This window comes from Aythya ferina (assembly GCF_964211825.1).
Source record: "Aythya ferina genome assembly, chromosome: 2".
Lineage (NCBI taxonomy): Eukaryota > Metazoa > Chordata > Aves > Anseriformes > Anatidae > Aythya > Aythya ferina.
In genome coordinates this window covers 129,646,240-129,673,736 of record NC_140297.1, presented here as the reverse complement: position 1 = coordinate 129,673,736, position 27,497 = coordinate 129,646,240, and the positions used below count along the sequence as shown (strand labels likewise).

The window sequence follows — 27,497 nt, the reverse complement described above, 5'->3', positions numbered from 1 at the left end:
TTGAGCAACCACACACCCATAAGCCAGAAATTATATTGGACACATTAGCAGAAGAGGTAATCGAGTTCAGAACCAGTGAACTCCTCCATACATATGGATTATTTGAGCCTTTTTTCCTCCTTCCCAAGCACCTCCCAATCTGTTTTGGAGAAGAACATTGAATTAAACAGACTCCTTTAACTGATATGGCAATTCTTATGTTACAACACTCATTCATCCACACCCATATATTCTGATTCCACTGCTTTCCATCTTAAAATAATATCTAATCTTAAAAAGTGTGAAGAAAGGATAAACAAGGTACAGAACATCTTCCAGACAGCCAGAGATAAAGACAGCTTGCCTCTGGAAAAGAGGCAACTCAGAAGAGATATGACAAAGACCTATAAAGTCACAAGTAGTATGAAGAAAGAGAGAAAGTATTTTACTTATACCAGAAGAATTAAAAGACTTCAAAGGAAATCATCAAAATGATAGATTCAAAACAAGGAAATACTATTTATTTCCTTGTAATATTATACAATAATACTACTTGTAACTAAGATGAATGTTGTCAGGAGTTCAGAGAATATTAACAAAAATAATAATTATATATATATATATGCATATATGCTTGTATTATTCTAATATTTCTAATATTAGAATTAATATTAAGAACTAATATAATATTAAGAACTAATTATTAATTAATTAGTTCTAAGCTAACTATATTAATTAATATTAAGAACTAATAATAATAGAACTAATAATAATTAATTAATATTAAGAACTAATATATTCTAATATTTCTTATATTACTTATAGCCCTTTACTACTGGTCACAGTTTTAGACAAAGTATTGCCTGGATGGATTTGGGGTGTGGTCCAGTGAGACAATTCTTAAGTTTAGAGACCAAAGACATGGCCTTTCAGTACAGGCCCTAGAGTTTTAATTGTTATTTTAAATATGCAGGTTAGTATGACTCTAAAATATAAGGCTGTTAGGATGCTACTCTCATTTAGATTTCAGGATTTTTCCCAAACCAGACATCTAACTTGATTATTAAGTTGAGACTGTATTGCAATGCTTTTAATTCTTACTTCATGAATAAATGCTGGAGATTTCATTTCTAAGAATTCTACTGATATCTACTAAGAATTCTACTGATATCTACTATGGCTCTAGCAGCAGGGATCTCTAGATATCCAGTCTAAAAGACTTAATGGATCATGGATAAATTGGAAAAAATAAATGAACGATTTAGATAAATTTTGTGACCAAAAGCTATTTCCTTTTGGTAAACCATGCAAAAGTAGTGTTCTGCATAAAATAATTTTAATATGAATCCATGTTGCACACATAAATGAGAAAAGCATTAAGAAAAGAATGGTTTTACTAACACAGTACAATAAGGGTAACTGGCAGAATCAGAGCCTGTAATATACTTTCAGTATATTCTCACTCATAACTTAGTTTAGAATGGACATTTTCAGGTCAGCTGGCTCAGCCCTGTGCTTAAAATGGGGCTAACTTCAAAGGTAGATGAGGCTGCTGTATTCGTCAGACATTCCACTGAGAAAGTAGAAATCCTGACTGCAAACTGTAGCATGACAAATCTTAGAGTAAACAAAAGAAGAAAGAGTTCTGGGGTGGGAGGACAGATTCTCACTAGGTCTTACCACTAGAATGAGATGACTCATGAAGTGGAGAAAGGAAAAAACAAAAGGTCTGAAACAAGGAAAGGATATTGATTATCACCCAAAGCATTTTTGCATCTGGCAAGTAAACCAGGGAAAGGAATTACATGTAGATGTTTTTAAGGTTTTCCATTGATCTATAGCACTCCTGAACCTTTTATTGATGCTGATGGCACTTCACTGCAGAGCCAGTATGTTCCTTGCTTTAACTGTTATATGGTCCCCGGACAGTTAGACTGTAAACCAGAAGTGCCCAGAAGGTTGGAGTGCAAGGGTCAATGTACTCAAGCTAGTACATTCAATGCTAGTCTTAGGTGCTAGGGTAATTGGGATACAAGCCACGTATTTCAAGATAAAAGCATCAAACTCTGCACTTGGGCAGAATGTTCTTTAGAGGCCATGCTTAGAGGTAGTATCCAAATATTACCCTAAAGTACATATAGTATGGATATTAAAACTGATATAACAATTTGATGACTATTGGCAGCAAAGAGATCCATCAACCCCTTAATAAACTTTTAACAAATCCTCCTTTTTAACCTGTTTTAATAGCTTTTTTATTTCAAGAAATAATTATATGAGGAATAACTTACAAGTGAATTGCTTTTCCAGTAAGAGGCTGAAATTACATATAATGATTAGCAATTGATATTACAAAGTATTTCACATGCTAACATCCTTTATTTCAGGTTATATTTTTTAAAAATCCATGATTTTCATGTACGTTACCTGACATTATCTGTCTTTAAACCAGTTTTTCTTCAAAGAGTTGGCAAAATAGAAGGCTAAGATCAGTCAGATCACTTGCTGTTTCAGCAAATTGCTTAGAAGCTTCAAATTCTTGGGAGACTTTACTCCACTGATTATGAGGAAAACAAAGTAAGGATAACAACTTTGAAAGGAATACCAAGTCTGATACTTGCTTTCAAGAAAGAAGAGTAGGCCTATGACACATAATGGATGGCCAAAGGCAATGTTTTCTGATTCCACTGACCTTTCAACACTCTATGGACAGGATGTATAAATCTAATGATTAAGTCACGGGCTGCTAGACTAGACAGTAGAAGACTGTTTTTTATAGGAAATAAAGTGAAAGAGAGCAAATTAGTAATATAATATGGAATTTCACTCAATAGTGCAATTTGAATGAGCATTTCTGTGAAGTTTAAATATTTGTAATGGTAAACAAAGATATATTTTTTTTTAACTCTCTAACAGTCCAACTGCTTTTACAGGAAATCAAATAATTAAAAAATGATCAGTTATAGACTAGATGTTAAAAAAAAAAAAAGTTTTCGAATATATCATACATTTCACTAAGTATGTGACTGATTAAATCTACACTCTTCATCATACTTGTATCTTGCCGGTTGATTAGCAGCATCATTACTCAGTAACTCATATTTTGTTCAATGCCAAACTTAAAGTATGTCTTGATTTTTTTTTGTTAAAATTTCTAGTATTACACATATTAAAATGCAACAAAAATGTAAATTAATTTTCTTGTAATATAAGTAGTGCTTTTAACGTAATTTCAAGGGCCAAGAACTTAGGCTTTTATTTGCTCAGTTTATTGTAATTCTTGTGTAACTACACTCAACAGATCTTTGATTCTATTCTGATTACTGGCACAGCTTCAATAGTGAGAGTGATACCAACCTATAGAAGCTTGTCCTGGTACAGTGCATAAAGTGTAGGTCAGCTGGGAAACACACTGTGAATCCTGTCAGAAAAAGAAAGAAATTGAACTTAAGTTTCCTCATGTTTTAAGTACTTTAATATAAAACAAATTACCGTTATTTACATATTTATTAGTTATTTAGTTAAGTCCACTGGTATCTTTTGAACAATATTTACATAACTGCTTTTACAGCAGTACAGCAGCCCTAAACAACTAAATGCTAAACTGACACTCCAATTATCCAATAAGAAATCACTAAAGCCCCTTTGTAAGCCCACTCTTATCTTTTTTTCCATACAATTAAAAAAAAAATCACATCTAAGTCAAAGGTCCTCTCCTCTGCCTCTCCTCTGCCTTTATCAGCACTTCACCGCCACCCTGGCTGCCAAGAGTTGTAAGGCAGTAAAAAACAAATGGTGCTAAGAAGGTTGAGAAAGACCACAGGCAGGAAAGAAGTCTAGAGAAAAACCCACAAACTCTTGGGGTTGGATTTAAAACCAGAATTCTGTCAATGCATCCAGGCTTGAAAACTGCAGGGACATGGGAGTACTGTTTTGCTTTATCACAGAAGCCATTCTCATGGGCTTAAATGCTGTAGCAAGAACCAACAATGTTGGAAAGTCTAGGGAGACATTACCTGTTTTTCACCACGTTGATGGTTTCAACCAAAACAAAGACTACTTCTGTGTTTAACCATGACAACACAGAGGTAACATGCTGAAAGCCACTCCAAATAAAAACAACAAAAAATATCTTAGGTTTAACAAATATGATATAAGATTTATAAATAAGGAATGCCTCAAAAAGAAACTGTTTTGAATCATATCAGTGTATCATGGCATGAGATGCTTTTATGTTAGCCATCTTCTCTGACCAAGTTCAGTAGCTAGCCAGCAGTTTATCTAATCAAAGTTGAGGTACAGATCCTAACTCTCATCCAGCTTTTACAGCCAGATGATCTGAAGGACCAGGTGCTTTGTCTATGCTATCTGAAAGAAAGACAGTGACAGACTCAACTTTTTAATACCTTCTGAATACCTTATCTAGTAATGTGAACCCTAACATATAAACAAAAATCTTTTTTTGCCCTAAGCTACCTTCTAGATAGAAACAATAGAAAAGTTCTGAATGGCATCAGCACTGTTCTTCATTCTAGGACTTTTAAACTGCGTCTGGCATCCATTACTGAACAGCAGGCTGTTAACACTGTCTCCTGCAAAATTCTTGTATCCAATGTAAGATGTTAGTCTGGATGCACGGACAACTAGATGAATTTAAAAGCCAGTGGGACAGTCAGGCTGAGAGGAAAGGGGTTAATGTGCCAAACTACTGTAGGCCAGTAAGTAACAATGGAACAACACAGAGGTATGTACTGTGACCTCTTCTCTTTAATACCTCAATGACCCAAACAACACAACAGAGTTCATTCTAATCAAGTCTGCAGATGATGCTAAACGGGGCGGGGGATTTGTGGATATGCCTAAAGGTATGGCTGCTGTTCAAAGGGACCTGAACAGGATGAAGGAATGGACAAACACAAATCTTAAGGGTATTCAAGGACAAAGGCCAAGTCCTTGGAAGGAAGGACTCCTTACACCATTACTGTCTGGTATTGGACTGCTTGGTGATCAGCTATCCTGGAAAAGACCTGCCTTGGGAACCAGCAAGCAGAACATAAGCCAGCAGTGCGTCCTATCTGCAAAGGCAGCCAACATCATTCTAGGCCACATGGAGCACAGCTAATAGATCAGAGAAGTGATTAATCCCCTTCAGCACTTGATCTCAGTACTAGCTAGCTGTTATCTAGAATACTGCATCCTATTTTGCCAACTATCCTACTACAGGAAAGTGTGGTGGTTTTACTCAGGTGGGCAGCTGAGTTCCACCATGGCTGCTCTCTCACTCCCCCCTCCTCAAAGAGGAAGGGGGAGAAAATACAACACAAAGAGCTTGAGGTTTGAGATCAGAATGATTTAATTAAAGGGAAAGGGAATGGGGAAAACAAACCAAACCAAACCAAACAAACAAAACAAACAAGGCCACGCGGAAGCACAGAGAGAAAGGAAAAAAAGTTATTCTCTACTTCCCATCAACTAGCAATGTTCGGCCACGTCCTGGGAAGCAAGGCCTCAAAATACGTAACAGTTGTTTGGGAGGACAGCCTCCTCCCCCATGGCAGCCCCCCTTTTTATTGCTGAGTGTGACATCAGGTGTTATGGAATATCCCTTTGGTTGGCTTAGGTCAGCTGCCCCGGCAATGTCCCCTCCCCATCACTTGCCCACCCCCAGCCTGATGCTGTGCCAGCACTATGCAGCAACAGACCCAACACTGGAGTGATACGAGTGCTGTTTCAGCTATAAGCGCAGAGCACAGCACTGTGTAGGCTGCTGCAGGGAAAGGTAACTCCATCCCAGACAGACCCAGCACAGAAAGCCACTGATAAACTGGACCAAGCTCAGTTGAGGGCAACAAGATGCTGAAGCACATGCTCTGTGACATAAAATATACATTTAAGTTGAAACAAAAAAGGTTGTTGTGGTTGTTTCACATTGATGGGAAGCTAAACTTCAACAGACCACTCCCACACTTCCCCTCTCAAAGGAAGAGGTGGAAAAAAATTGATGAAAAAGAGTTCAAGGGTTGAGATAAGGGTAAGGAGATTGCTCACTAATTATTGTCAAAAAGAGCAGTGAGAAATTAAAAGCCAACTAAAAACACCTTCCCCCCATCCACCCTCTTCTACATGCCCTCTCTGCCCCTCCCCCCCCTCCCTTGAGCAGTGCAGGGGAATGGGCGTTGCAGTCAGTCCATAACACCTCATCATCTGCTGCTCCGTCATAGCCACTCATCCCCCAATCCACATGGGGTCCCTCCAACGGGTTGCCATCCTTCCTGGACTGATCCTGTGTGGGCTTCCCCACAGGCAGCAGCTCTTTAAAAGCTGCTCCAATACAGGTCCATACAACAAGGTCCATCCCTCAGGAGCAAACTGCTTCAACATTGGTCCCCCAGAGGTGGCAGCTCCCTGCAAATCCCCTATTCCTGTGTGGGATCATCTCATGCTACAGAGCTGACCCAGATCCTGCTCCTGCAGGGGCTCTCCATGGGCCGCAGCCTCCTCCAGGCCACATCCACCTGCTCCGCCAGGGGCTCCTTCACGGGCTGCAGCGTGGAGATCTGCTCCATGTGGCACCCATGGACTGCAGGGGAACAACCTGCTCCACCAGGGGCCTCTCTGCAGGTCACAGGGGAACTTCTGCTTTGACACCTGGGGCACCTCCTGCCCTCCTTCTGCACTGACCTTGGTATCTGCAGGGCTGTTTCTCAATCTTCTATCCCAGCTGCTTTTGAGCTGTGTTTTTTTTTTTTTTTTTTTTTTTTTTTTTTTTTTTTTTTTTTTTTTTGCCTGCAGTGGGTCTCTTTTGGAGCTGGCTGGAACTTGCTCTTATCTGACATGGGGCAACTTCTGGGGTCTGCTCACAGAGACCACCCCTGCTGTTCCCCCGCTACCAAAACCTTGCCATGGAAGCCCAATGCAGCTGTGACTAAGGAATTTTTTTTCACCAAAAATTTATTTTCACCCAGTCAAGAACTGGCACAGGTTGCCCAGAGAAACTATGCAGACTCCCTCGTAGGAGGTTTTGGAGTCCAGACTGGACTAAGCCTGACTTACAACATGTCTTGCTTTGGGCAGGGGGTTGGCCTCTTGAGGTCCTTTCTGCCCTGAACTACTATATAATCCTATCATAATTCCTCAGTTATAAATTGATCTACATGATCATTCTCAAGACCTAAAAATTTGCAATAGGCATCAGAAGAGCATTTCTGTGTAAATACTATTTCCATTCATTCACGTCAGAGGGAAGAAATATTTTCACTAGAATTTTTACTAAAAGCCCTTTTCCACTATGTTTTTTTGGTTGTCTACTGACTTGAACAAAGCTTGAAATGGCCTAATGCATAATCTGTCAAATAACATCACAAATGTGCAAGCTATCTTAAGCCTCCAGAGACTAGTTAGACTTTTGTAAGCATTCAGCTGTGTACCATAGACATTTTGATTAAGACGCTAAAAAGATGCAAAAAGAAAAGTGCTCTGAGTCTTTCAGTCACAAGGATGTTAAAAAATATCTGTCAGTGTTAGAGACTTGCCTTTGATGACAGTATTTCATCATCTTGTGTGTTAGTATTTCATAGAACAGAAATAACTTAGCCACTGCATCTGCCTTTTTGTAACACATGCATTTCCTTAAAAGATTGCATTTTTTTTTGTTGTTTTTTTTTTTCCCCATGTGATTTTTTTTAGTGACAGGACAACGCTGCACCTTTGAAAATACATAGCCAAATGAGATTAACAGAAAGACTTTTATTGTTGTTCTGTTTTGCTGGTTAGGTCGGTGCTGGTGGTTTTTCAAGACATCTTTTCACTGTGATTCCATTTTACAGAGCAAACTGTGGCTTCTGGAAATGAATCAAAAAAGTTATTTGTACTTTCCCAGCTATATGCCTGGTCTTCACTTACATGCAGTCCACTAGTTGAAATTTATACTAAACAGGCATTCTGGAAAATGTAAATCCTGACAGAAACAGAAAGTATATATATAAATAAAATGTCTAAATTATCTTTATTAACCTTAGTCTGTACTTCAATCTTCTATCTTCATAGCAATTATTAGAATTAATTTACCTTAGTAACTCAAAGTACCCTTTAGTGCCTTGACATATTCTTTTGTCTCCAAAAAGTTAGAGAAAAAGTTTGATTAGAACCTGTCAAAACATTACTTAATAAAATAGTACAGCAAGGTATGATTTACTAAATGGCACCTATTATAAATTAGCTCTGCATCTGTATAATATAAATGAATTTGTGGACCTAGGTTGACATCAGGGTATATGAAATTAAATATCTTTATACCAAAGATATAATTACACAGAACATAAACTTAATAGTGAGACAAACAAAATTTTCAAGACCAAAAAGGCAACTTGAGAAACTAGAAATTATTCTACTTATTCTCTTGCTAAACTGCAGTTCAAACACACAAGGTAAACTAGCAGAAAAGAAACTTATGTTGCTGAAGCAAAGGAAAAACAAAGACCTCAAAACATACTTAAACTGATCTGATACATCGCTTATAGCCAGACAAGCCTTTTGTTCTCATTAACCTGCTAATACATTTATCCCAGAAAAAAAAAAAAAAAGTAGTCAGCCACTCTCTGCAGCAATGTAAAAGCACTACCGTGTGTTTATATGTATACATTTATGCATCATTTCTTTACCTTTAATCTTCATCTTTCAGATATGAAATCAGAACATTTTCCTTAATTGTGTCTTTCTTAACCAAGAAAGACACAATTCTTAACCAATTCTTTTTTTTTTTTTTTTCTGTGTTCTCAGAACCACTCCAATTGAAAAACAATCAGAAACATGTTATCTGTGCTTTGCTATGGTAGACGACTACTTTTAAAGTGACTTATTTTTAATTTCTGGTGGGTGTTTTGTTTTCGTTTTATTTTTCATTTTTAAAATCCTAATTAATGCTCTGTAATCTATTTCAGTTTAAGATTTTTTGCAGCATACAGATAATGTAGATTGGATTAATTGCAAAGAATCAAGATATCTGCAATAATAGCTATAATTAGTGTAGCAAAAAACATGTCTAAACTATCAAGTTTAGATACGGTATTACAGGAAAGCTACATTTTAATATATTTATTTTAAAAGAAAAAAAAAAAAAAAAAAGACACAATTGCTGAGTTTAGCCTTGACCTGCACTGAAACCCATGAAGCCTAACATACCAACATACCATTGTACCATCTCAAATAAGCAATGTACTTATTTGTTCTGGATTCTTTCTTAGATACATTTTTGTGTTCATAATTTTTCTTCTTACTTGCCCAAAACATGTGCTTGATGAATCTTGCAAGTGCTTTAAATACTATTCCTATTCTTTTCTCTCGTGCACACAGTCTGCCATTACAATGAAAACTACTTGCTTTCCCATACATAATGGGAAAAATAGTGATTGTTATCTCCCCAAATTATTTGATTTAGATCAAAAAAAAAATTACATTCATATTGTAAAATATATAGTATTGATAAAAATTTACTATATATGTATAGTAAGTGCATAGAAAAATGTTCTTAAACAATGAGTGTTTCTGACAATGATCAGTACAATACATTTCAGTGCAAAATGGAAAGGAACATGAAGCAAACACTTGGGGGAAAAAACATGCCTGTAGAAAAAGCTTAACTAAAAAAATGGCACATAACACCTGGAACATATCACTACTGAAAACAGGAACTTCAAAGGAAAACAAATCACAAGATAGAATTCTTATGTTCCTATAAATTATTTTATTTTGTTTCTTGAAAATAAAAATGTTATTAAACACATTTTTATGAAGTGCATTTTTCTGTAAAATCTTTTTTCAATAATAGATATGTTCAAGTTGGAGCTTTTAATAGCTTTATTTTAGAGGAAATATTAAATTATGAAAAATCTGCATACTTATATGACGTGCTATTCAGGGGATTCACAGTACTTTAAAATATAGTTTTGAAATTGGAATCTAAATGTAAAGTTTAAAGTCAGAATTTACTTCTAAAATATTTACAGTGATATTTAAATAATTTCATTAAAAATAGCTTGCCAATATGTACTTCTTTTAAATTCATTTATTCTGCTTAAAATCATTACAAGTAAGTACACATTAGCACACAAAGACAGCAGTACTGCAAAGCTCAGTACTTTATCTAGTAAATAAACCTGAATTTTTCTTATTCTTTAAACATTAGTTTCATATGCATGTCAGATACTTTGAAACCATACAAAGTACATTTTATAGAAAAAAAATCAAGCTATTGATAAAAACAAGTGAAATTAATGTTATACTTGGAAATGAACCCTCCCCCACTCTGAAACAGAGTTGATTCTATTAAAAGTGATAAATGAAATGGAAATTAAAATTTTAATGAGGTGCTTGTTAATCCATTTGTTCACATCTAATTTGAACTTGGTTAAATTGCTACTTATTATGAATACTATAGATATGATTCCTTCTAAATCTCAAGGGCAAACAAAATGTTAGAGGACTGCTTGTCCCAAGATAGGTCCACAGTATATTATCCAAGCTTCTGAAATTAAGCACTGGAGCTATTTCCTGTGATACATTTCATTTAAGAAAATTAATGACATTTTAAAGCAGTTGGTTAAGTCCTTTGACATGGTAATTGTCCACACCAGAACAATAGCAGAAATATAACCAAAATGAGATTGCCTACCTGCCATTGATCATTTCCAAGACTGGAGGGTTTATTTGTACCTACTACAATTCCCAAAGACTTTATCAAGCACTATACTTTCTCTTAGTAGGGTTTTGGGTTATTTTATCTTATTTGTTCTTGACATGAGCACAAGTATTTGGTACAGACACATATCAATGATTTTTTTCTGCTTGATTTTCACAAGCAGTAAAAAAAATAAAAATAAATAAAAAATAAAAAATCACCTAGAAGACAGCACTGAAACTACGCTATTGATAGCATAACTCTGGACATGATTTATATGCAAAACCAAAATGCAGAGCAATTGCAGTAATGAATAATGTACAGTTTTATAATAATTCCATAAATTCTGTATATTAAAAGAAAAATGTATCAGACTATAAGTAAAAAATGCCACAATCAAGGTTGCATATATGCATCCCAAAAGGGTTTTCCTGGATTTATGTATTATCATACTTCCTTTAGTTAAATACAACACATCAATAATATAATTAACTAAAATGCTATCTTAAAAATAGCTGTGTTGTTTGACATTAATGTCCATTTTTAATTTTTTTTCTGAAGTTTCCTTATTTTATGCAGAGTATAAATCCTCCCAAGTTCCTGGACAGTGTATGTAGCTTGTTAGGCGACAATAAAACATTTAACTTAGAGAATTTTTTTTTTTCCTTTCTTGGTATTTTCCCCAGCAGATGTTGTCACAAAATAAAATTTTAGGAACCACCTACTTTTTAATAAAAAAATCATTCATACAATTATTAAAAACCAATTACTAACAATGTCTTTATACTCTGATAATTTACCTTTCAGTATAACCTATTTTCTTCCTTTACTAAATCTTTAGTCATGTTATATTCCTGTCTGTTCTCTCCATTTCATATTTTCCCATCTGTAACCTCTAAAACTTATCCAAAATTCTAAACCATCTCACATATGTCTGTCATATCACAATCTAGGAAAAGGAAAAGATATAGAGGAAGGATCCTTGCAGGTGAAATCTAGATCACACATTATTTGGTACACATTACCCTCATTTCACTGACTTTTTGGAGCAACTAGATTTAATTTTTCCTCTTTTTCCTCTTTTTTGAGTACCGTCTCCAGTTCTGTGCTCCCTGGTACAAGAAAGATAGGGATCTCCTGGAAAGAGTCCAGTGGAGGGCCACAAAGATGATATGGGGTCTGGAGCATCTTCCCTTTGAAGAAAGGCTGAGAGACCTGGGTCTGTTCAGCCTGGAGAAAAGAAGACTGAGAGGGGATCTCCTCAGTGTATATAAATATCTGAGGAGTGGGGGATAGAAGGATGTAGCCAACCTCTTCTCGGTGGTTTGTGGGGACAGGACAAGGGGCAATGGCCACAAGATAGAGCACAGGAAGTTCCGCACTGACATGCGAAAGAACTTCTTCACAGTGAGGGTGACGGAGCACTGGAACAGGCTGCCCAGGGAGGTTATGGAGTCTCCTTCTCTCGCGATATTCAAGGCCTGTCTGGATGCCTACCTGGGCAGCCTGCTTTGAGAAACCTGCTTTGGCAGGGGGGTTGGACCCAATGATCTTTCGAGGTCCCTTCCAACCCCTACAGTTCTGTGATTCTGTGATTCTTCCTGGTATAGCTTGTTATGTTGGTTTCCTAACCTAAGATTGAAGTAATCTAAATAAAATACAGTAGTAATAAAGTTTCAAATTGCAAGAAAAGGTACTGCTTTGATAATCATCAAAATTCAGCTAAATAAATTGAGCTGAATTTTGGGGCACTCAGATAATAAAGAAAAACACATGGAAAAAACAATAGCTATTTAATATTAAGGATTCTACTTTATATGAACCCCTTGCATTCCGTACTGAAATGAACGCGGACCACTTACAAATTCATTTATCCTATCTCAGTGGAGGAGGATGTAATGAACAGCTGCAGGATAATAAATCTCTATGTTTTGTATGTAACCACCTGTCTACGTGTTTAGTTACACTACTTTGTCCATTCCTCAGGTACTCTCTTTTAGAAAAGTTGTTCCTTATGACTTCCAAAAATTGTGAACGCACATCTGCTATGAGAGTAAAACTGATTACACCTCATGAAAGAGGATTTCCTCAAATTAACAATTTCCTTGCTAAAAAATTATTAATATTTGGATTGGAAGGAGAACAGATACAAAGGACAAAAGTAAGAACACAGCACTGGAAGGCTCTATGCTATCCTCCAAGCCAGATTAACATATTTCTAATCGAATACAAAACCCTGATTATACTGCCCTGAATATAAGGCCTTTTTTTTTTTTAATTTTCAAGAAACCATTTTAAAAAAATCCAGTTCAAATCCAACTCACAGTAAATTCATACATAATCAGACATAGTCAAGGATTAAACAGGCAGTAGCCATGTGTCAACTGCTGAGTCCCATGCTCATACTTTGGAAGAAATACTTTGTCCCATGCTTTGAACTAAGCAGTTGCACACCTACCTACACATGCAAAATGGCCCATCTGGAAAGCAGATCTCATGAGAAAAAAGGTAGACATAACACATGCAATTCCCAACATAAGGTTGGGAATTTACCTATGAAAAGTAATTTTTCATGATTGCTGAGGGTTTGTTTGGTTGGTTGGTTTGCTCTGTGTGTGTGTTTTTGTTGTTGTTTGTTTGTTTCCTTTTATTTTTCTTTGAGGAGTGCACTAAAATTGGAGGCAGCTCCAGTCAGTAAAACATGTATAGAGTCTAACACTGCTGGTAACTACAATATACCAACTGTAAAAAGTTTCTAAGCCAAGATGTGCTGTTAACGGTAGAGAAGCTCGATGCTCTTTGCAAATTTTAGACTCTAAGAGGAGAAGCTCAAGATTCCTATTAAATTATAGACAGGCTGCTAGAGACAGCCAAGTACCTGTAGTGGAGTAAATCAGTGGGACTGAGGAGAACAAGCCTCCAAGAGCAGTCAGTCATGGGCAGAAAAGAAACCTGTTTGATGTTGTAGTTGAGTATATTGAAGAGTAATATTCTCCTAGAACAAGATTTAAGTGGCAAGTCTGAATTCGGTTGACATCCTACCTTCCCCCAGGTTTGAGTCCCACTGCCTGCATTTCTACACAAATATGCACACAGCAGTCAATCTGCAAATGCACAGTAAATTCACTGAGTCCTGACAGCATTTGATTTATAAAGTTCAACTGTACTGTGTGCACAGTAAATATCTAATCCTTTCCCATAACTGAGGAGTAAACAACAAAGAAATAGGTAAAGAGCAGACTGCCTTCCTCAAAGTAATTCATTCAGCCCACAGCTAGTTTTTGGCTGACACCTTTCTTGACAACATATCAAATTTCAGCAACTGATGCAAGGCAAATGAATAACACCAGTGGTAGCAGCTAGCCCTCTTCATTGCCCCTTCAAGTAGCCTCTCCCATTGTGGCTCACAAAAGATAATAACCAAGGCAAACTACAGAGCAATCAGATTGCATGTGCAGGTTGAACAAATTCCGCAGGTGGAGCACTCTCCTTTCTTTGTTCTTGACTTTTTTGAGCACTTCTGTCCAAGTGGTTTTATATTCATGCACTACTGTGGAGTAGATACCTGACCCATGACCACAAATCACTTGGTAAGTCATGTTGATTGTTTGCTATTGCTTAGAAGAGATATTTCCTGCTGATGATTTTTGGGGGGTAGGGGTGGGGTTTTTCAATACTGCCAAAGAGAGAAGCTCATTACCACTATCATTTCTCAACTCTATGAAACGTAGTGCTTCCTGTCACTCTGAGCTCTCTTGAAAGCATACCATCTTTCCCAGATGGTAGGCTTCCAAGCACTGGTGCACCTTAGCCTGGTTGTGTTTACATTGGAAATCCCTACAATGTGGAAGAGTTTTAACTATGAACAATTACAGTTCGCTGTAAGTCAAAAGGCCATATACTATTAGTGTTCAATATTACTATTCATTTAATCCCTCCCAAATCCAGTAAACTTAATTGAAGGAAGTGATAAATATTTATGCTTTCAACAGTGAAAGGTCAAATTATTATTTCTGCTTTTCACCTCTCAATAGTAAGTTATATTCACAAAGAATATATATTTTATAAAAACAAATAAACACCAAAACTCAGCAGAAATTGAACCTTTTAGAGACTTACTCTACAGATTCCTTAGGAAAAAATAATAATAATAAAAAAAAATAACCATTTTAACCTTTACAGAAACCACCAGCCATCAACAACTTCAGTAACTGTAAGCAAAATCTGTCAAAACACTGGATATTAATCATTTTCTAAGCCACACATGCTTATGTACTGTAAGTCATCATTACTGAAAATTCTAGCTGTCTCTGAAAATTGGACCCACCAAATCCCACCTCTGGAAAAAGATACCAAGATTTACAAAAGACAGCCATGAATGATGCGCACAAAATAGATATAACAAAAGATGTTTGGGAAAACTCTCTCAGGTTAAAATATATTTGGATAGAGTTGGATGCAAAAGATGATCTTTCTATGGGATGAACATATAAGAAATGTCTCTCTTTTTAGCCCATTTCTTACCCCTAAAGAGAGAAATATTTAGCAGTTATGATACCACCACATACCTGAGAAAGAGATTTTTACCTGACACAGGTTATGAGGATGGAATAGGGGGACCAGGCTCAAGTACAATTCAAATTCCATGTGTGCTAGGTGCAAGCAACTGATACGTGGATCCCAGGCTATTTTACATACTATTCGCATACTCTGTCACTTTGCCATTAAATTGAAAAGGAAAAAGAAAGTGACATGGAGTAAATATATATAATTTATGGAGTTACTCCCTCTTAGATCTTCAACTCAAAAAGGTACAAAGACATACAATAATATCCAAAGGGTATGGGATGTATTGGATGTATTTCTGCATCAGAAATAATGTGGCCAGCAGGAAGTGATAGTCATCTTGTATGTAGCACTAGTGAGACCACACCTCAAATACTCTGTTCTATTTTGGGCCCCTCACTACAAAAAGGATATGGAGTTGCTTGAGTTTGTCCTGAGAAGAGTAATGTAGCTGGTGAAGGGACTAGAAAAAAAACATTAAGATAAATGGCCAAAGGAACTGTGTTTACTTAGTCTGGAGAAAAGGAGTCATGGAATGGTTTGGGTTGGAAGAGACCTTAAAAATCACCTAGTTCCAACACCTCTGACATGGTATAGTGATGGGACTCAATAGGTCAGGTGTATAGCTGGACATGATGATCCTGAAGTTCTTTTCCAACCTAACTAATCTTACGATTCTGTAAGCCAACAGGAAAAGCTTACAAAGGCTCCAAAAAGGAGCGTTTGAACTGTACCTGGGGTTACAGTTCAGGAGGAGTATCCTTGCTGACTTGGGCTATGCTGCATCAACTTGCAAGGAACACAAAACAGGGAAAAAAACTATGGGCAAGACACCTGTGAAGCTGCAAGGTGAACCAGGAAACCCTGTGTTGGTGTTGGTAGCTCAGCAGGCTGCATCTTTTTTTTCTTTTTTTCCTCACAGAAACAAAATCCAGAGAACAAGTTTTTTCTTCCAGAAGCAAATTACAGAGCAAAAGATGATGCATTGCTGGTGACAGCATTAGAGGTATCTATAAACTTTAAAGATAAATGGCAAGGAAGATCAGCTTAGGAGGACTAATCATCTGTGGAATCTTCCACCATTTCCAAAGAAGACCAAGAAAAACAGCTTCTGATACCAGCCACCTTGCTAGAGCTGACCAGATGAGAAGGAAAAAGTCTATTCTGCTGCACATAGCAGGCTTTCATCTCCAGATCCATGGTGAGTGGGGGGAAAGAGGAAGTGCACAAGTTTGTGGGACAGTATTTTGATGTGAGCAACCATAAATAGATCTACTTACTGTGGTGGTACTTTTACCTTGCTAGGCAGCTGAACTCCATCACAACCACTCTCACCCCCCCCCCCCCCGTCAGAAGAAGAGGTGAAGTAGAAAGTATGCTGGAAAACAAAACAAACAACAACAACAAAAAATCTCATGGGTTGAGATAAGGATAATTTAATTTAAAAAAAAAAAATGGGAAAAAAAAAAGGCTGTGTGGAAGCACAGCAAGAGGAAAGAAATTACTCTCTAATTCCCATCAATGAGTGATGTTCATCCACGTCCCTGAAACAGGGCCTCAACACCCGTAGCCATTGTTCAGGAGGACAGACATTTTCATAACAAGAGCCCACCCCAAATATACCTTTCCCACCTTTTATTACTGAGTGTGACACCATACGGTATATGTCACCATATTATGGTCACCATAATATCCCTTTGGTTGGTTTAGGTCAGCTGCCCTGGTGATGTCCCCTCTCCACCTCTTACTCACCTGATTGATGGCTTTCGGGGGGTTGGAGGGAGCCCTGATGCTGTGCCAGTATTGTTCAGCAATAGACACAACACTGGTGTGATACCAGTCTGTTCTAGCTACACATGCAGAGCACAGCACTGTATGGGCAGCTGCAGGGAAAGTTAACTCCATCCCAGCCAGACCCTGTAAACCTACAAGCTTTGAGTACCACATAATAGAGACTGTGTCTTTCATAAAGGAGGATTACTTCAGTCAAGTGCAGCAATCCTTCTAAGACCCCCCAACAACCACAGTTTCTAAAGGCACTGTAGTTGCTGATGTGCACAGTCAAGGACACTGTTCTCCAAGTTTTCAGATTATATTATGGAAACCATAATATAAATGCATATGCATATGTATGCAGAAAGCATATGCTTTCTCAAATATGAATATATTTGAAAGGCAGTAGAAGTATACATGATAGTATTTTATTTGCCATGCAATTACACATAGGTTATACTTAGCAGCTTCATCCCATATCTAAGACAGGGCTTGCAACAACAGAATGTTTGGCTAAGTGAATGTAATAACTTGGATCCAGAAACATCTGTTGTCAGCAGTAGCTAGTTGGATATTTTTCTCAAAATCAAAAATGATAATGTTTGTAAGAGACACAGTGGGAACACACATATGGATTAGATTAAACCGACCTAAGACATGCAGCCTTAAAAGAAAGGCAATCGTCATATTCCAGAACGTGTTCCAAAAAATTCGTGAGCTGCAGCAGCCATCAAGTGCCCACATGATTAATCCTGAATTCTTTTCCCCTGGACTTTTAGCCAAAAAAGCAAGCTTCTCTTGTGTTACTGATAAAAGGACTTCATAGTTTGCTTAAAGCATTCCTTGCAACTGCACACTTAAACTGTTTTCTTTATTATTACAGAACATGGTCCTGCAATTTATAATATGCCTTTCTCCTGCAGCTGAAGAGATCAAGCATGTGATACATATTTTGAACTGGACATCAGCATTTCATATTTACTTGACAATGTTAAATTGGAAAGGAGTAGAATTTACTCAGTCCTTAAATAAAACAGAAAGAAGACCATCATGAAGAATTGTAGTTCATACAGGACCACAAATCAGGTTCACTCTGACATGGAACTTTAAGATAGAACAGCAATTGAGTGTAATTAAGGACTGTAAGCATAATGAAGATTAATAATTGTACCCTTTTTAATATATGAACTTTGTAGACAGGCTTTTGCAGCATGAAAACTGCCTAGCACTTGAAGCAGGCAGCTTGCAGGTCACGTAAAAGGATGTACAGTGGATGCAAGAAAACAATAAGTCAGAACGGGAAAAGGTAAAACTGCAAAGAAAAACTGCAACTGCTTAAAGTGGGATTAACAGCTATCAATGTTGCATCTTAAAAGTCCTTTATAAATCTTGTAGAAAAAAAAAAAAAGCAATGTGTCATACTTGTTCACATGAACCATTGGAGGTAATTCAGTTCACTTTTTCCTGGTACACTACTTTCAGCACTTTTCACTTTCTAATTTTAAGGTTTTTCTTTCTCAAACAAGACCCAGAAGACACAGACCTTTATTTTATTTTTTTTTTCATTTCTTTCTTTTGGATGTAAATGGATGTATCAGTGTATTCTGGCACATATGATGGATCAGAAAGTGAGTGTTCCTTAGATTACTGTATGACTTCCAGCTAGTGGATGGGTTTGAGATCAGACAGATAGGTAAAATCATGTCAGTAATATCTGTACAAGAAATCTAAAAGAACAACAAGAACAGCTGGTCCAGAACTCTTTGCAAATTTACAAACAACTGGATGTTCTTGCAGGAGGAGGTCATACATTCAACAAGACAAACCAGAACCATGATTTTTGGGAGACAAAGTAGATAAGAAAGCATCACTAAGGCAGCTGCTATTTGCATTCAAATGCGCATGGTGCATGCACTGTGATAGAAGAGTAATGGCCAATTACTGTCAATTGCTAGTGAATTAAAAATTACAGGGTAACAGGAGGAGGACATAGACATAGAAAATTCTTTCCTGGGTTGGTACACTGTTTTCTGTGTCAGCATACAAGAGAAATTCCAGTTACAGCTAAATGTATCCAGAATATTGAATTGCACTATGTATTTGGAAAATAAATTATACTTAATATTGACCAAATCACTGAAAACTAGGATATCACCAGTAATCATTTTAATAACAATCTCCAGTGGCACATCCAGAACAGCAAGAATTTCCAAGTATATGTCTTTTGTTAACATCAGATAAGAAGTACTGTTCTTATCAACATCAAACAGAAAATTAAGCCCTTTAAACTTAGCAAGAACCTTCAAGCTTGCTTTCTGTCCTGTAACATCTGTTTTTCAAGCAGTATGTGTGTTAGAATGGAACTATGGCCTGCAAGAGACAAGATAACATCCAAGAAAATGTCTCGTTGGTTCACACAGGAATCCCAAATACTGCCTGTTCAGATTTGGAACCATAGATGCATTCAGCTGAGGGAAGGGATAGAGAAGACCCTTTCTGCAGGAACTTGCAGTGTACTTCATCTCTGTTTCTGCAGTTTCAGGGCATAGAAAAAAATGGAACACGTGTACATTTTGTTGCAACAGATACGATACTCATCTTGAAAATGTGACAGAAGTATAATAACAGCTGCCACTTTCAAGGATATGCTTGGCATCATAACAGGAACATTCCAGGATATTCACTGATCAGGAAAGGTTTTACTTGTTTTTGCAGCATTGTCTTACTTTTTTTTTCCCCCCCTCCATTTAGGTTGAATGAGCTGGTAGCCTTCATCAGATATGCACCACAGAAACAATGAGATAGCATATGCATGAGCTATCTTGGAAACAGTGGAAATCTCCCTGAAGAAGTCCAAAATGGACAACATAAAAAATAATATTCTCAGTTGATGTTGCAGATACACAACAAGTGCTGCCTACTGTCAGGATTTTGTAGCTCTGATAGGCACTTAACATGAACAAAATTTTTCAGTGATTAGTTTCCAGAGGTTATACACAGAGTTGTTTAGCAAAAAGTCATTTAAGCATTAAGGACTTACTTCCACATTGCTAACATACCATAACAGAGGAATATCAATAATGTATACACGTGAACATTTAATAGTTAAACTGTGACCGTTCCTTCTTTCCATTGTTGAACTATCACCATGCATTTTAGAATTAGTATGGAAACACTAATCTCAGTGATCCATATCAACACACACAAAGTATTTCCTAACATTTTATTTGTCCATAAGGAAATGGTAGAAGGTTCACTATGAAGAGGAGTTCAGGTGCAAAGTAACAGGTTAAGTGTACTGAGAAGGCCAATGAAAATGATTAGAGAGCTGGCAATATTGCTTGTAAAGGAAAACACTGCAAAATTAAAAACACAATTTCCCTGCAGAGGATTGATAGGCAATACATACAGTCACTTTGATATTAATAATAACACATAATATTTATATGGTTAATATTTTGAATTATTAAAGAATTGCTTAGAAAAGAAAAATAAAATACAAGCAGTAATAAATAAGTACAGAAAAAAAAATATGCAGCTGAATATCATGAAAAACTACTTGGCAATGAGATTTGCAAAGCAGTACAAAAGCATCCCAAGGGAAGCAGTGGAATCTCCATCATTTGGGATATTTAAAACCAAACTAGACAAAATGTTGGAAAATGTTCTATAGGGAATAGTCCTGAATTGGTAAGGAGACAGACTGGATGACCTAACAGGTCTTTTTCCATCTGTAATGTCTATTACTCTGCAATTGTCTCATGTCCTCAATCCACATATTAAGCAATCCTCACATAGCTCCAGTGCCAAATGGTTTGGTTCCAAAGCTCCCACTCTTTCTTTACTCATCATTTAAGACTAGCAGAGCAAGTCCTACTTAGCAATGAAAATGTTTGTAGAAAGATGAACAGAGAAAATAAATGATTCGGAGGCCCATGTAATGTTTCAGGTTCTCAGACTGCTAACGCACACCACTCATAACAGAGTACCATTAGAGTACGAACAGCTTCAAAATGGTATGCAGCTCACCTCAGTGCTTCTGCTTCTTAGTTCTACTTGCATTTGTTATGTCAGCATTTGGTAAATCCTGCTGCAACTATCCATGACTTTCAAACATTTCTATTAGGTACAAAAAAGTTTTTCAACTTTGAGAAAATGAGTAGAGTAGTCAGATCACAACCACACCTTGCTGAACACCTGTAGGATTCTTGGGTTTGGCTTTTCATTTAACTGGAGCTTAAACAAATGTGGTACTTTAAATGTTCATGCTTTATGGCTCTGTTATTCTCATGATTGTTTTATATTGTTGTTCATCAAAAGGAGCATATATTAAGAACATCTAAAGGTAAGAAATTTACTTGTATTGAATACATTTCATTTAATAACATTTAAAGCTATGGATTTTGAAGGGTTTTATTTCAATTTCCTAAATATAAATGTTTTGCATTGTATTACATATATATGTATACTTTATATAATCCAAAATACTGGATTAAGTACTATAAAATCAAATCGTAATTTTATTGTCTCTGTAGAGCAGGATAATTCAACTAAAACGTTGGGGGTGTTTTTTTTTTATTATATTTTATAGCAATGTTAACATGTTTTTTACATTGATTTCTACTTTGCTTCCTTTTACATTCACAGAGGGAAAATTAACCTGTTATAGGCAGTCAAGCTTAGGTCCTTTCCTGGCACAGCATGCAGAAGTTATCACATGGCACACATACGTCCAACTTATTACTCACATATTAGGAAGAACATCCAATTTTGAAGACAGAAATTATAATTAATATGCTAGTTATTTAAATTTTAACACTAAAGAATAAAAATATCATGCTGTGTAACACTGAATTTTCCATTCTTGATTTTGCTTCACAGAAAGAAACCCAATATTTGACAGTACCTCATTGATACATTATTATAATTGCCAGTTTCATTCTAGGTAACCAGGTATAAACAGCAGAAATAATGTAGTCATATAAGATGACAGATTCATGTATATTTCTTATATATGTACGAATTAGCAGGCAAATTCAAAATATATTTCAAGTTAAAATTTAAATTCAACCTTGTTTATTCAAGCTATTTGTTCTTTATATGAAGGACATATTTTATTTTTAATGGTTTGAGATATCGTTAATGTTTAAAATGTCCTTGTTTTAATTGTGATGTCTGGAAAAGTTTTTGTGGATGTAGTGCATTGTCTTCAAAAATGCACCATCAAAAACTACCACACTACACAAAACTTTAATGGCAAAAGCCGTATTAGTGGCAAAAAGTTGAAACAGTTAAAAGCAGAAGTGCATCTTCTCACTGAGTGGAGAAAGGTATTAAACAGTACTGAAAGCAAGCATTGGATATCATTAAGTAAACAGTAAATTAATAAGAAAAAAAAGTACTGTTTGACATCAAAACAGGGTTCACCTCACAGATCTAACTTTTTAAATTAATGAGAGTAATCCATATAGACAACAGCATTAGCTTTAGAATAGCATTAGCTGTCCCCATCAACTGGCAAAGTTATCTTCTATAACTCTAGAAATTGGTCCCAGGGTAGTAGAAACATCAGCAGTGCCCAAAAGTGACAGGCTACTTGTTAGCTCAGCTAGACTTTACATGACACAGAGATAGAGCTGAAGAAAATACTATTATATGGAACTTAGAAAGGATATCTAGTAATTCATAAGCATCGTCAAATTTGTTTCAGATAAAGAACAATTAAGTCAAAATATTTGAGTTACATTTTAGAATCCTTTTTATAGCTCTTCATCTTGAATCATATTACAGTTAAATGTAGATGTAAGCATTAATACCTTCATGCAAATACAAGTCAAGATTTTTATTTTATTTTTTTAGAAGACATAAAACATCCAGTATCTCATACTTACATTTTGCTTTATGCATAGGTATACATGGCAGAGAAGCTGCAAGACATGGCTATCAACATGGCTGACTCCAAAAAAGTGGTTCTCTGGAAACTTGCTGCCTCCTGCAGCTGACAGCTGCTTCCTGTTCAAAGGTTTGGATGGCTACCTCTAATCTCTACTGCCACTGACTTCCATTTCTTGAGAATCAAGCACCTATTCTGAAGAGCAGGAGCATTTCTCTCTCTCTAAGCACAGAAGAATGGCATAGGATTAAGGTCCTGTTCAACAGTACCAGCATTTGGTGCAAACCTCTCTTCCCTTACACATGTATCATACTCCTGACCTTCACATCTGTTGTTGCACTGTGAACTGACAGATCGTTTTGTTTGGTTTTTGTATGTGGTCATTTTTGTATCCCTATAAACAGGAAACAATGCAAAGGTTTAATTACACCATGTGAATGCCCTAATAAAATTAGACATATTTCATCTGTAAGTGAAGGATGAAACGAGTGCTTTCTTTCCATTTGTAGCCCAGTCACTTTGCTTTCTTGTTGGAAAACAACATAATAAAGGGGCTGAAGAGATGCTGGAGTGGTCACTTCACATTTGTCAAACCTTTTCCCCACAAAAAGAGAAAATAAGTATGGCTAACAATACTAGTAGCCTACTGATCTACCAACTCCATACAAGTCAAAATATGAGATAAAGAGTCATTGAAACTGACACTAGCATCATTTTTAGCTGGTTACTCTTTTTTTTTTTTTTTTTTTGCTGACCTGTCATACCATAGTGTTAAATCACCCCCAATTCCAATTCCAATTCCGACTCTAAAGAGTCTATCATATTCCTACAGCATTTGTTCAACAGGCATAGTGAGTACCCTCACTATAAAAATTAAATCTCACCTAAATCTGCCAAATTTCACTTAATGTCCATTGACGTGCTTAGTTTTCTACTATAAGCACTAGCCTACTATCAGCTACCTCCTTTAGGTTTTTGCAAGTTTTAATTAAAGCTTTTCTTAAGCTTCTTTTTTCTCAATCACGGTGTTGTGAGGGAGAAGATATAATCTATTTTAGCAAATATTTTGGAGAATCAGTAAACTCAAATCATATGGAGAAGGATATGGGAAAAAACATACACAGGAATAAAAAGAGAGAATAACAAGCAACCACAAAGCTGGGAAAAAAAAATACAAAGAGAATTCTGTTTACAGCAATATAAGATCATCACAACTGAGTTAACTATTTAGTCTACTATCAAAATGACAGCATCCACAGGAGCTTTGTCACTGAACTCTCTTTCAAAATCTTCAGCTGTTTGAAGCAAAACTCTATTGTGGTCACCTAGATGATTTATGCAGAACTGAAATTCTTATTTTTAGTTCATATGCAAATAAAAGACAAATTAAGCCCATACCATTAAAAAAGGATCACCTTGTTCAAAATTTTCACTTGAGTTAAAAAGTAAAAAAAAAAAAAAAAAAGAGTTAAAAAAAATGTTCCTCATCGTTCTACATTATTTCATCATTCTTCCTTTTTCTCTTCCCCTAATTGTCATAACAAGTGTGTGCATGTCACTTTATATGTATTGAAATAAAAACAATTATGGGGAATCCAAATGTTTGAAAAAGTAGCCCCAAGGAACTGCTGAGGAAAAAGGCAAGCTTTCTTACTTTTATTAGAAGTTTAGACTGAACTAGAGGTTAAAGGTTCTATAACAGACTAACAACACGGTTTCCTTTAGGATATAGCTTTTGGAAGCTGACCAAGACAAATTTTAACTCCTTGTACAATTCTAACCCTGTTTGTTAAACAAACTTCTTTGCCTCATTCAATTCCTTCTATAAACTCAAGACTGTCACAAAGACTGGAAGAAGTGAAATTATTTTTGTTAATTATTCTCTCAGTTAAAATATAATACTTTTCTACAGCTCCGTCCTTTTCCCCATGTGAACTGGACTTTCTCTCCTTTACAAAGCACCAACACATTTTAAAGTAATGGATAATTATTATATGAATGTTTTAGAAATTGACGTTCTATACAAAACTGAATTCCATATATGTCCTATGTCCTTATGAGAGACCTAAAATAGTATCATACTTGACCAAAACAGATTTCATATGAAAGCAATAACTATACATAGGACTCCCTGAGGACTACCTTGCTGGGAAAATGCTGACATACTATGATGTTACGACGAACAAAAAGAAATATTTTCACCAAAGTATGGAACCAGGAAATTATTTTCCAGAACAAAAATAATGCTATTAAGATTTAAGAAACATGGCCTAACCAATTGTAACATAAGTAAAATGAGATAGTCTGTTCAGAGAGAAGGATGGCATTTTCTGAAGTGTTAACATTAGTCAGAATAAAGTAAGCCATTTGAGAAAAGTCTGAACGAACAGAAAGCTGGAATTCTAAACAGAAAATTCACATCTTCACCAAATTTTCATATTCCTAAGAACCAAATGCAAGTCTGAACAATATGTATTTATTTTTATCTAATGAGTATAGTTAACTGCTTATTTATGAATTAAAACAACTGTAAGATGGAACCACCAATTTAAAAATGTATAACAGATGGGATGTCAAATGCAATTTCTCCTCTGGTCTTTGCTGTTTAACAGCATTCTTTGAGGAAGATTCCTGTTAAATACTTGTATGAGACTGAAATTCACTGAAAAATCTCTCCCTTCACAGTAAGCATCTTATTCATCCCATGAGCGTTAATGTAAATATCTTACCTTTTAGGAGAAAACAGCAGAGGAAAATTTAATGCTTTGGATAACTCATGCACCACACACTGCGCAGAATGCCATAGAATCATTAAGGTCAGAAAAGACCTTCAACATCAGCTGTCACCCTACTACAAATGTCACCCCACTAAACCATGTCCTTAAGTGCCAGGTCCAACCTTTCCTTAAACACCCCCAGGGACAGTGACACCACCACTTCCCTGGGCAACCCGTTCCAATGCATGACTACTCTTTCTGAAAAATGTCTCCTAATCTTCAAACTAAAACTCCACTGGCGCAACTTGAGGCCATTCCCCCTACTCCTATCACTACTTACCTGTGAGAAAAGGCTGACCCCCAGCTGCCCACAACTTCCTTTCAGGTAGTTGCAAAGAGCAATAATGTGTCCCTGGAGCCCCCTCTTCCCCAAACTAAACAACCCCAGTTCCCTCAGCTGTTCCTCAGAGGACTTGTGTTCCAGGCCCTTCTCCAGCTTCGCCCTTCATTTTTTTCTTTTCCCCCCCCCAATATTTCTGTAAGGAAACAAATGGTACACATCTATGTCATGTACCTATCATTCGATCTGTTTTATCTAGTAGTACTGTGCATATGTTACAGGCTTTAAATATCATGGGCTGTAACGGGGACCTGTATGGCAGGAAGTCATGAACTGCTATGTGCTGGTCCAGCCTGTCCCACAGAAGATAAAATTGATGGGGAAACAAACAAAAAAACAGAATCAGAAAAGTGCACAGCATCTCTGCTTAGCCATATCTAAGACAGAGGCAGCTGTGAGGGGCTAGAGATGCACTTGGTGGTGGTGTGACACTGTAAGCCAAAAGCAGTACAGACACAACTGAGGGACAGTGACTAAGGGCCACTCACAGTAAGGCAGGGACACCGCCAAGGTTCCTAATGTTCTCTAGCCACTAGACAGGGCATGAACACCCCTTTGGGACAGTGGCTTGCAGGATTACAGGAACCATTAACACAAAGTAGCAGACAGAATCCATTACACAAACCACCTGAATCAAAGGAGGCTTTGATGCCCATTGCCATACCAGAGGTATTCACATGGACTGAGTACAACTCACAGCAAAATGTACTTGTACTGGGAAGCAGGTGAGAATATGCTTATGGAAGTGTTTGTCTAATTGCTCATCATTTTCTTTTTCTCATCACAATCAGAGATTCATGCTGGTTCATAATCAGTTATCTCAAGTAAAATTCTGCAACTCTGGATTGTTTCATATACTATACTAGCTTAAATTTTAATCCAGTGACCTACTTCCATGAAAACTTAAAGCAACTGAATTGCCAAAAACATTAAAACTTGTGTGGTACAGAGGAGGGTGAAGAAAAAAAAACAGTGGAAATAATCTCTATCAATTTCTTGACTGGTGGTAGAATAGGGAGACAGGCAGCAGGCCATTCAGCACTTGTATTCCTGTATTAAACACAAGTATCGTTTGTAATAAGACACAGCACATGATGCCTTTTGCTCAGCTGATAGAAGCAAAAGGAATCTGAGGGTACTACAAGTTTTTAAAGGGACATAAGAAAGAAATGAAAAAAAACTGCATGGTGATTTAAGGGATATCAGAGGACTGAATGTATAAGGACATAAGTGGCATTGCTTTAGATAGCCCTGAAGAGGGTTATCTGAAGGTACTACTAAACAATGCCACAGAAAGAGAGAAGTAAACCTAGATTTTACAGTGTCAGAACGTAGGGGACCTAGGATACAAAAATCAATTATGAAGACATATGCTTTAATTCCATGGCACCCTAGCCACCAAGGATGGGCTGACAATGGGATACTACTCATCCCTCCTGCAGCAGCAGGTAGTCAGGTGTCCAAGACACCTGGGACCAAGTGTGCCATCACAAG

General features: G+C 36.6%; 1 long non-coding RNA gene across 1 annotated transcript in view; it reads right to left on the bottom strand.

Moving 5' to 3' along the window:
- LOC311432098 overlaps positions 1 to 27,497 on the bottom strand; it is a 58,555-nt gene that overhangs the window by 20,261 nt on the left and 10,797 nt on the right. Inside the window, exon 3 of the long non-coding RNA XR_014689821.1 lies at positions 3,337 to 3,400. This is a non-coding gene — a long non-coding RNA (uncharacterized lncRNA). The remainder of the gene's footprint in view (positions 1 to 3,336; positions 3,401 to 27,497) is intronic.